This window comes from Zootermopsis nevadensis, unplaced genomic scaffold, assembly GCF_977971745.1.
Source record: "Zootermopsis nevadensis isolate Lab colony 2312 unplaced genomic scaffold, Znev_1.0 Znev_ptg000022l, whole genome shotgun sequence".
Classification (NCBI taxonomy): domain Eukaryota; kingdom Metazoa; phylum Arthropoda; class Insecta; order Blattodea; family Termopsidae; genus Zootermopsis; species Zootermopsis nevadensis.
Genome location: NW_028259154.1, coordinates 10,251,531 through 10,263,629, shown reverse-complemented (window position 1 = coordinate 10,263,629; position 12,099 = coordinate 10,251,531). Strand labels below are relative to the sequence as shown.

The 12,099-nt window shown below is 37.9% G+C and overlaps 1 protein-coding gene across 7 annotated transcripts in view; it reads right to left on the bottom strand.

The window, feature by feature from the left end:
- SPR (G protein-coupled sex peptide receptor) overlaps window positions 1–12,099 on the bottom strand; it is a 619,021-nt gene that overhangs the window by 296,635 nt on the left and 310,287 nt on the right. The gene's annotated exons all lie outside the window — the stretch shown is intronic.

The window sequence follows — 12,099 nt, the reverse complement described above, 5'->3', positions numbered from 1 at the left end:
GAAACGTTTTGAATTTTGGAGTTATACCCTTTCTGCATTTAGGGATTCATTTACTTTCGAATCGCGTACTCTGTCAATTTAAATCCTTCATTGGCTGTGAGATTGATTTATTTCAGGTAAACAAAAGTAATCAACAACAAACACTAAATTCTCCTGTCATAAATTCCGTTGTTGGCGGAGCTAATAGGCAATAAGTATGCCTGAGTTCATAAATAAATTTCTTTGTATAGAGTTAATTAAATGTGATGTTGAATAATGGCTGCAAACAATTAATATACCGTTACACGGATCTACAAAGCAATAAGAAAAATGGAATTAGCAGGAATAACAACCTCAGACCCTTTTGTGAGAAACCGAGGCTACACTGGAATAAAGATTTGGAAGCTGATACAGGCGTAAATTTGATTAAGCTTCGAAACGTTGTAGATATTAATTCATTTCTATCTCATGCTAGGCCACGAACTTTTTTAACATAAGTCACTTTATTACAAATGTATAGTGAGTTCACTCATAAAATTCGACGCAACTGTCACTTCCCGACTCCCGACCGGAAGTGCATGACTCACCGTCAAATTCTATAAAGTTTTCCCGATACGAGTCTAGTATCGTTCCATAAAAACAAATACATCACCTGTCATCTGAGTTGTAACGCCGTGTAGTTTGAGCGGTGATTATCCTGACAACAGAGGCAGCAAGGACTTCTGTAACCTCGGTAAACCAAGGCACAACAACCCATAAAACAGCCTCAGTTGAAGCCGGAAGCCGGGTAGTGCCAGTTACGTTTAACTTTATTAGTGAACGGTCTGTATAATTGTATCGGGACTCTGTCAGACTTAAGCTGCGACTTGTTCTGAACATCCTGTAGCCCTTTCAGACAGAAGGAACTTCTTGTTTAATGGCGAAAGCACTAAAGGACACTTTCAATTGTTAAACACTAGGAGAAATAATACGATTGACCACCCCCACTTCGTCGCTATGGTTACAGCGCGTAAGATTTATTGTTCATGTTATAGAGGTTTTAAAACAAGGCGTTACTTGAGTTGTTTACATACTAAAAAGATGGCGAATTTTATATTTATTTTATTTAGTGTTCTGTCTGACGACAGGTCCATATGAACAGGATCCTTCCATCCTTTTCTCGGACTGGGACCTGTTCATATACGTTCTTGGCAGATGATCCAGAAGTGGTTTGTCATTGCCTTCTTCTGTGTGTGAATGGAGTAATTGTTGGGATGCCACGGAGGAAAACTCCGTGTTGCCTAGACCACTGCCTTGCCCAACACAAGTTATAAATTCGGGCACCGCCGGGAATCGAACCCGAGACCCCAGGATTACAAGGCCAGCGTTCTAACCGCTAGACCACCGTGGCGTGAATTTTATATATAACAAAAAAAATAACGAGCCACTTCGCCGAATATTATTGATAATAAAATGAGTGGGGTAGACGGATATGTGAGAAAATCACGCAGAAGTTAATATTGACAAAAAATACATCTTTCTTTCAAAACCGTGTTAAACCAAGCATTCATGTTTTATGGTTAGCACACAACTCCGCTTTACGGGACAGCGTAATTTCACAGAACGCCTCAATCTTACGTAAGGATTGGATCAACTAACTCGAAATTATGGGTCCAGTTCACGGGACGGAAATTAAGGTGTAAACCGTTGTTTACCTGCAGCGTTAATATAATTGCGTCCCTTGCAGGGATGCCAATTACCGAAAATTTTACATTAGATGCGGATTGTTGGGAATTGCCAGTGTTTCCAACTTACGAGCTTGAAAGTTTCTCGTTTATTAGGGCCTTCAAAGCTACTACTCATTCCAGAAGGGAAATCAATAACAAAATGTTTTGAATTAAAATATGAATAAATTATAAACGAAGCTGAGAAAGTCTACTCGGATAATAAGTACGACGATCACAAAATGAACCTGAACGAGACTTGTTCCTTATTTACATCTGGGGGGAAACAAACTGGTTTTACTCTTGTAGTAAGTTATGATGGCACAATAACGCAGGCGTCAATAACTCTAGTTTGTCAGTATGAACACGCTGCTAATATCAGCTGGTAGACTGCAAGATTAAATTTCTCTTTTGATGGCGCGGTAGTTGGCAAGACTGCAAACCGATTTCAATGTTGTAAAACCCGTTTATTCTTGGCGCACGTGTTGGTGGTGCGAAAACAATTTATAGAGGCAAGAAAAAACATCATTTTATTAACAGTCTAGTAAACTTGACAACCAACTATTATCATAATTATGTTTTCGCATTTGAGGAGTTCAATGGAGTATGAAAATTGCATATTTCTTAATTTAATTTTTAAGTAAGTTATTTTTCAGTGGTGTTTCTTCTCATAATTCGGTGCCTATATCTTGGCTGTATTTCGGAAATTACATGGCGTTATTGTTAACATGGCCCCCCCACCCCCTAAATATCGTCAAAATTCACTTTCGAATAGAAGGTCCAATAAATCCTCGGCCTATTAACTTCAGGGGATTTCAATAATGTTTTGTGTAGTACAAGAAACTGTTCTAAACGTACTAGATAATTCTGAATATCTGCTGTTTCATTCTTGGATTTGAACAGTTTCAAACCTTAAAGAAGCTTTATTTGGTGCATTAACCTAAAATTTCGATTCTTTCAGCAATAAAATCATGCCGGTTTAGGATAATTTTTTACATTAAGTTTTTAAGTATTTATTCACGTCAAGTAGGCTAATCGGCTTATTCCTAAAGGACAATAAATGTAAAAAAATGCTTGGATCTAAGAGGAGGGAACTAATGGCTGGTGAAGAATACCACATAGTAGGGAACTACATACATAATTAACACTCTTCACCAAATAATTATTATAGTGATCCTTTAAGGGAGGCCGAGACTGGTACAGCGTGTAGCACGCACGGGAATTATTAAATCATATACAAAATTTAGTCTGAAATCTTGAACGAAAGAAACTATTTGAGGGGACTTGCCTTAGATGGAAGAATAATGTCGGAACGGGTCTTAACAGGATGTAACAGGCTGGTTCAGATTGAAATCACTCAGGTTTTAAAATCGGGGACAGAGCTCAATGAGTCGTTGTTATACAGTGGAAATACGGTGCTTTGAGCGAGCCCCTTCTTAATTTTTACCCAATTATCTGAGCCCCTTCTTATACACACAGAAAATATCATAGTACACAGGCGACAAACCAGTATCAAAATATCGATAAGCATAAACATACATATCGATATCTTGTCTGTTCCTACTTCCAAGTATCAAAACGCAAAAGAAAATATACCTTGCTAGTTCAGCCCCTAATCAACAAAATAGAAGGATATCCATACAATAGACATTTATATCGTTCATAGTAGTTAAGGGTAATTACTTTTAGGCTCCGGCTGATTTATTCTGGACTAAAATGAGGAAATCTGAAAGGTAAAATACGGGATTGACCAAAAAGATGGGAACAAATAGGGATCATGAATAAAAAATTAAATAGCGAAAACGGAAAGAAGAATTATGTAAACTGGATTGATAATAGAAAGAAAACATAAGGGAGAGACTACCGACGAAATTTATAAGTTAATTTATCAATGAAATCTATGAATACTTACATAGTGACTATAAATTTAAATGCTCACAATGAAAAGTAATAAGGAGATTAAACGAAAGATTTTATTGAATACATTAAAGTAAGGATAGTGAATGGAAAAGACGATAAAATATTATTATAAAATAATAATTAAGGATACACGAAATTACGAAGAACGTGAGGCGAGCAGTGCAATAACCCAGCAAATTTATCGGCGGTAAATTTTAATTTTTAAAGCAAGCAAGAAAGCAATCCTGCTTATGTGTTGAAATTAAAGATAAAATTTTAATTCCAGAAGAAGCTACGAGAGTTCGTTGTATCAGCTTCCAGTCAGCGGAGGATTCCATGCAGCCAATCGTGTTTATCTGCTGCAATATGCAAAGTTTATGTGAAGATCCAAAGAGGCTAGACGACCAAGATACTCCACCGCCTCTCTGTGGAGAGGAAAATACAAAGTAGAGGTCGCGCGAGTAGTCGTGGCACCTTAATGCGCGATGTGTAAGCCGAGAGAGGGGAGTTCAGTAGTAGTGGGGGTCGCACAGCCTCAGCTGCGGTGACGCACCGAACTAAACACAGCTAGAGCTACAAACCGACTGAAGCTGACACCCCTCTAGCGCGTGCTTCGGACGAGTCCATCTCATAGGACCAAAATTAGTCCTCTGCTCGGCCTCTACAAGATGGCAGTGCTGATACATAACAGTTAACTGTCTGCACACCATTGGTTGGTCTTCTATGGTTGGTTCGTACAGAGAAAGCGCCTCATCTGTCATGAACACGACAATCAATAAGGCGAAATTACTAGAATGGCAGAAGAGTTTCCTAACAGTAATTTGTTATTTACAATATTTATTTATTTATTGGTGTGATATTTAACTCTTACAAGCCCATTTGAAACTACCACCTGCTTCAACAGTCAGTAACTGACAATTTTGTAATTATGAGTTTCGTATAAGTCTCATTTTAAATGGCGAAGTGTGGTGTTTTCTTTGCGGTACGGACTGAATTATTAAATATTATTTAGACGAGCTTCAATTTCAAAAGTTTAATTGTATTTCAAATACAGGTTGGATATCTAAAAAGACTGTAAGATTACTGCAAATAAAAAGTAGATTAAGATATGAAATATAACTGATTCAGCTTACTCAAGACATTATCGTTACATTCTTTAGTGCTATAGTAAGGATGTTTAGCACTCTGCTTCGTATTTAGAAGCTTTCGACTTTGATTCCAGAACCGAATCTTGAAAATTCTCTCATGGTTTCCAACAAATATTCAGAGACAAAATTTGTATTTACGTGCAGAAAAAACATAACGGGCAACGTCTCATATTATAATAAACAATTCGCCTTCACGTGGTGCATCCAATTAAAACAAACGAGGCTCTATATACCGAGTTACATAGTTAAAATTAGGTTTATTGCGTATTAAAAAGAGGAAATACCAATAAAAACACTCACGCTGATTTTTTGACGTGTTTTTGTAGTAAATACATCATTACACAACCAACATTAAGAGCATAGAAGATTGTTTTCCAGAATGCTGCACCGTGTAGTCTGGCAGATTATATTTCCATAATCGCCGCCACGAGAATCAAAATGAAATTTGTGTATTTTCGCTGTTTCTCATTGAAGAACTAAAAAACCGAAATATACAAACACACAATTCACTCCTCTGGTCAATTAAGGATTATTTATTTATTAAACACACGGTAGATATTTTCCATGAGTCTTGTCATTACTGCTGTAAAAACCTACATGAACGTTTATATTTTATATTTCAGATAAAATCACATTGATCCTCGCAGAAGAATAAATGGAAATGAACAGAGAGACACTGAGTTGTTTACCTGTGAGGTGATAATCCTTGCTTGACACTGAAAGATGAGCTACTGACATTTTGTTCACATTGCATATTTGACAGTGCTGCCAACAGAAATTAATCTCAGTATAAAAACATAGAACGCAAGTGTCAAATCAACTGATTGCTGTTATAGTGACTGTCTGATATAGACAATGAATATCGTAAGGTCTCGGATTTAAAAACTAATATCTCTGAATGACATCAAATTTACGACAAGACTTGGGTCTTACCCTTTTCCCCACCATTGCACTACATAAATAATACACTAACTGCTTAGATAGTACAGTTATCTTGAAGATTTCTGTCTTCTGAGTCAGTGGTATTCAACCTTTTTTGTTCGCGTACCCCCAGATATAATTTCTCTTCAACTTTGTACCCCCAAAGTTGTTGGTGTATAATTCAAGTTATACATAGTATATAAACTACATCTAAAATAAATTAAATAAATTACATTACTGATTATTCAGTGTTTATCATAAAATAATATATATTTTTTTAAATTTCATATACCCCCTAAGATGTCTTCTCGTACCCCAGGTTGAATACCACTATTCTGGATTGTTGCGCTGTGTAGTCTGGTCGATATTTACCAACGTTTCAGAGATCATACTGCCTCCGTCATCAGGGAGATGAATGTGCCAATTGGGTGGAAGGGGCTAGGTTAATAGGAACTGGACAGTGCATGGGGTTATCTTAATGCCGAGAATGTACAGAGAAAGACAAATATTTTAATATCTAAAGGCGTATTGATCGTCAATTACATCAAGAGTCAATGGTAAATAAATTTGTTATTCATTCTGATATGAATACTGCATATAACATATCTGCCAGAAAATTTCAAGGTAAAATAACTCAGAAGACATACATTTAAATGAGATAATATTAAAATTTTGCCTTAAGAAGTAGGGCATGGAGGAATGGAGTTGAATCAACTGGCTCCAGTTAGGATCCAGCGACAGGCTTTCTTAACTGGTTGTATAACTGTCAGCTTTTCAAGAAAATCTATATTTAAGGAACATGTTGTCTTCTGGGTTGTCGAACCATTTACCTCCAACATGAAGGTGACACGGAGGGAGCGAGGACCTCTGAAACGTCCGTAAACTTCTATCAGACTACAAGGCGCAACAATTCAGAAGACAGCCATCTTAAAACTCACCGCAGTGAAAACCTCAAATCATACAAGGTATATTTTCATCAAAACTAGTTATTACAAATTGTAAATCAAGCCAAATATAAATTTCGTTGTTGGTATGATTCAACGTACATACGACCTCCTTCAGAAACAACGAGAAATCAGAAATTATTTTGGCTTTCGACCAAGTCTTCGCATTCCCTTTCAAATACGTCACTTAATGTCGAATGTGGAGGTTTTGCCGAGAGCGTAAATCACGTGAATATGAAACACCGAGCAGATCCGGTGCACTGCTTCCGTTCCAGGCCGTTTTGTTTAAATTAAAAAAACGCGAAAGAACACGACAGGTTCAAGTCCGTCTTTTCTCATCCCACGAAAAAGAACGCGAGGGACACTCCATGGCTCCAAGCGTTGTAAAGCAGACTGTATGGTTTCTGCGTTAATAACAGAATGACAAAAACAATTTTAATAAGTGCGGAATATATGTGTAGCAGAATCATAGTTAGTTACTAGTTAATTAAAATTACACTAAAAGAGTGACAGATTTTTGTCCCAAGTGGAAACATTGGGGCGCTGCTGTATGACGGAACACGTGAATGTTTGATTCGGTCCATAGTTCTCCTAACATCAAGAGCTGCTGAGATTGTTTGCTTTGTGGCTATAATTTGTATTAACCCGTCGCAGTTTCCTGTTAGTTTATCTGAAACTGATAACAAATTTGCACAGACTTTGCCAGGAAGTCAGTTTAAAAAAAACGATCTTCTGCAAAATATTACTGATGATGAGACTTAGATCTTCCATAACGATACAAAAAGGTGAACTATATCTCAAAGGGAAAGTCTACGTCTTTTTTAAGAAAGAAAACATGATTATCAAGATTATAGCAATTTATGTTTAACATCAAAGCAGATACAAATTGGTTTTCCAAAACAGTCAACCAAGAATTCTAACTTCAAGTTCTAAAACTTTATTATAACCAATTTGTAAGAAAGTGCATGACAATGAAACATGTCATTTTAGATTAAACAAATTTCTACCGAAAACCAAAATAATCAGCGTTCAAATATCCACCTTAACGCATGCTTTGGCCGCGTATAACTTCCTCATGTTTCATAATCCACAAATCTCCTTGAAAGAGACTCATTTTGAATCAGTTGAAGATTTTCGGAGATATGTTGGGCAAGGCCGTGGTCTAGGCAACACGGAGTTTTCCTCCGGGGGCTTCCCCGATTTCTCCGTGGCATCCCAACAATTACTCCATTCACACACAGAAGAAGGCAATGGCAAACTACTTCTGGATCATCTGCCTAGAACGTATATGAACAGGTCCCAGTCCGAGAAGAGGATGGAAGGATCCTGTTCATATGGACCTGTCGTCAGACAGAACACTAAATAATATTAAGATGAGGTGGTCTAGCGGTTAGAATGCTGGCCTTGTAATCCTGGGGTCTCGGGTTCGATTCCCGGCGGTGCCCGAATTTATAACTTGTGTTGGGCAAGGCCGTGGTCTAGGCAACACGGAGTTTTCCTCCGGGGGCTTCCCCGGTTTCTCCGTGGCATCCCAACAATTACTCCATTCACACACAGAAGAAGGCAATGGCAAACCACTTCTGGATCATCTGCCAAGAACGTATATGAACAGGTCCCAGTCCGAGAAAAGGATGGAAGGATCCTGTTCATATGGACCTGTCGTCAGACAGAACACTAAATAAAATAAAAAATATACAACAGTACTGAAAGGATTGTGGCCAAAGCGACCAGAAGTATATGAATGCGTGGAATCAGTACGGAAAACTTAATACCAGTCGTTATACACGGTTACAGCCCTGATAATTAACACAAAGCACATTCTAAAATGCACAGCGGCCGCTGGACCTAGATTCATATTTTACGCACTACAATGTCCCTTGAAACGCTTTTCCACTCAACTGTTGGAGTACTATCTTCAGAGCTATAACGCATCAGGGTTACCGGGGGGGGGGGGGGGGGGGGCTGTAAAGTGGTTTTACTGCACTTCTCTAGTTTTAATATCCCCAATAAAGACGGCAAAAGGGAGGAATTATAAATGCAGTGAAGACTTTATACAGCTTCTCTCAGCTGTTGCATTCTGTCTGTTGACGTGGGAATTCCCGGGGCTCTCTGTATCTTTCGGTACTTTGGGTTAGGCGCTTATCATAAGCTGCGACTTCCACAAGACCTTCGTAGGCGTGACAGCCAATCACCTTAAGAAACACACAGACCTATAAAACATCAGTATTTAAGTATATCTCATTATTTACCTCATTAAATATACACCAAATAAACAAATATTTTAAGGAATTTATAAATAACATAACTGGTATAAAACAATAATATTATATAACACGAACTGTTTTATAGATCTCCATCAAATTTAATTCGAACTATTTTTTACGCTGGTGTCTGTAAATATTTCTGCAAGACTAAAGCCATATCGGAGGGAATCAAACCGAATTAAGCGCATAATGTACACATTTCCCATATAATATATACAAATGTCTGTCCCCTGTGCAAGATCTGAACTCAATACATCAGCGGTCACTACGAATGAGATCTGAGGGCTCGAGAAACAAAATGTCAGCAACAACACGTGTTCGTAAAATGGTGTAAAATATCACACACGAGCATTATAAATGTTCATTTTTTATATTTCGTTTGTATCGTGTTACTATGTTATCCGGAGATAAAATGTGTCACTAAAATGCCTTAAGAAATTTCTTTGTATACTTGCACGTAATTTACGTTAAGTTCTACACAATTTTTCTTTTAAGATCTCTAACATTCTTCATATATTTCTTTATTACTGAGGTATCGTATAGCAACACGACATTTTTGTTCCACCATTAAATAAAAACTATGTACATAATCACAGGAACGGGTCTATTGAGGCCTAAACCTTCATTAGGATGAACAATAATAAGACCTTTTTATTATCTGGTCCAATTCTTGCGCACATCACAGTCATTTTTTAATAGTTGTGTTATTTTCATTTTATTCGCATAACGGGCGATGCTGTTTATAGCTGACCTCTTACAGAATTCCTAGCGGCAATATGGAACCAGTGAAGTTTAAAACACGGACACTCTCTCCTAAAGTTTTAATGTAGGACCAAGAAAACAGGACAAACTGTTAGACCAGAATTTTAATAACGATGGATCGAAAACAAGTACAAAGAATCCAATCAAAGTTTTAATGTAGCTTCAAAAAAATCTAGAAAATTCGTCTGATTAGCATTTGAACGTCAATGCATTAAAAACAAAGACACATCTGAGAAGAATTTCAATGTAGAGATTGATAATAAATTTAATATATCAAATCTTAGAGTATTTAATAACGTTATTTAAGTTTAAGTTGTGTTTCAACTGAGGTAAAAATACGTAAAAATTATGTATATATTCATTTATTCAGCTGTCAGCATTATTTTTTATTTTAGTGTTCTGTCTGACGACAGGTCCTTCCATCCTTTTCTCGGACTGGGACCTGTTCATATGCGTTCTTGGCAGATGATCCAGAAGTGGTTTGCCATTGCCTTCTTCTGTGTGTGAATGGAGTAATTGTTGGGATGCCACGGAGAAACCGGGGAAGCCCCCGGAGGAAAACTCCGTGTTGCCTAGACCACGGCCTTGCCCAACACAAGTTATAAATTCGGGCACCGCCGGGAACCGAACCCGAGACCCCAGGATTACAAGGCCAGCGTTCTAACCGCTAGACCACCTCATCTTATTATTATTTAGTGTTCTGTCTGACGACAGGTCCATATGAACAGCATCCTTCCATCCTTTTCTCGGACTGGGACCTGTTCATGTACGTTCTTGGCAGATGATCCAGAAGTGGTTTGCCATTGCCTTCTTCTGTGTGTGAATGGAGTAATTGTTGGGATGCCACGGAGAAACCGGGGAAGCCCCCGGAGGAAAACTCCGTGTTGCCTAGACCACGGCCTTGCCCAACACAAGTTATAAATTCGGGCACCGCCGGGAATCGAACCCGAGACCCCAGGATTACAAGGCCAGCGTTCTAACCGCTAGGCCACCGTCGAGAGAAAAAAAGCAATGAATGGTAGTGAAAAATAGTTTCGAAGAAGTCGCCTGAAAGGCCCTTAAAAATGGCATGTTTTTGACAACTGATCATCGGAGGGTGTTAAAAATGTGTCTCGTGAAACACGAGCCAATCCATTTCCTTTGTAACTTAAGATACCGCGACAAATGATCTTGTTTCGTATACCATAGCAAGGGTTTTTGCATCAGTTGTACCTTGCAGTTTCAACAGTGGAACATCGTAGTTTCCATATCTGCAACTGTTCCTGGAACAAGCATTCTCAGAATTTTAGAAATAGGAATTGGATATATTTCCATGCTTCACAAACTATCAAGAATTAGTGGAATAAAATAATAGTTCTCACTCTATTCCATTTTCGTACCGAATATTTATTTAATTCTTGCTTGTGCCGTGAGTGTAAAGCAGCGTTTCTTAACCTATGGTACGCGTACCACTGGTGGTACGCGAGCTAAGTAAGAAAATGAAAATATAATATTAACATAAATAAGTTTTCCCTAAGAATTAGAATTAGTGGCACGCCAGCTAAAAAGGCTGAGAACCCGTGGTATAGAGCAGTGGTTTTAACCTCGGTTACGCGTACCCCCGGGGGTACGCGAAGACATCTTAAGAGGTACGTAAAATTTAAAATATATATATATATATATTATTTTCTGATAAACACTGAATAATCAGTAATGTAATTTATTTAATTTATTTTAGATGTACGTAGATTATATACTATGTATAACTTGAATTATAAACCAACAACTTTGAGGGGTACAAAGTTGAAGAGAAATTATATCTGGGGGTACGCGAACAAAAAAGGTTTAATCCCACTGGTATAGAGCATAATATTACAGATGGACAAATTTTAATTAATTAACTGGCTCATAAGTATACCAAGGCGTGCTAAGAAGGGAAGTTTTTTTATTTAATCAAAGTAATCGTGTGAACTATAGGAGTCACCAGACGCCTTCCGAGCTGGGCTACCTATTTCCCAGGCTGCACTGGATTCGGCACGGTCAGGTGAACATCGGAGCGGACTGGTCCTTCGGTAGCCGTCTCAAAAACATTCACTGTTATCGATAGCTATTTATCGATCCTTACTATGAATATCTGTGTTGTATTTTCCTTCTGGCTCCCCCCTTCATTATTACCACTAATTTTGAAGTTAAATCTTCCTACCTCGCGAATTTGAAAGCGTGGATGTGATGGAAGATATAATGTTTTCTAAACTGTATGTTGACGTCACCACTGTAAGTTCCGCTCTCATCCGCTCGCCCAGCGCTGACAGCACGCAAGAATCTAGCTACTACAGCGCATTCAATTAGACTTTCTCACACTTTGCATAAATGTACTTATTTATTTATAGTTTATTTAACTATGTCTTTCAACAACTGTACAGTGTAGAATGCCTAATTTAAGGTACTTGAAAACAAACAGCCTGCAGTGATTTAGTTTTCAGCAACATAAAACGCTTCA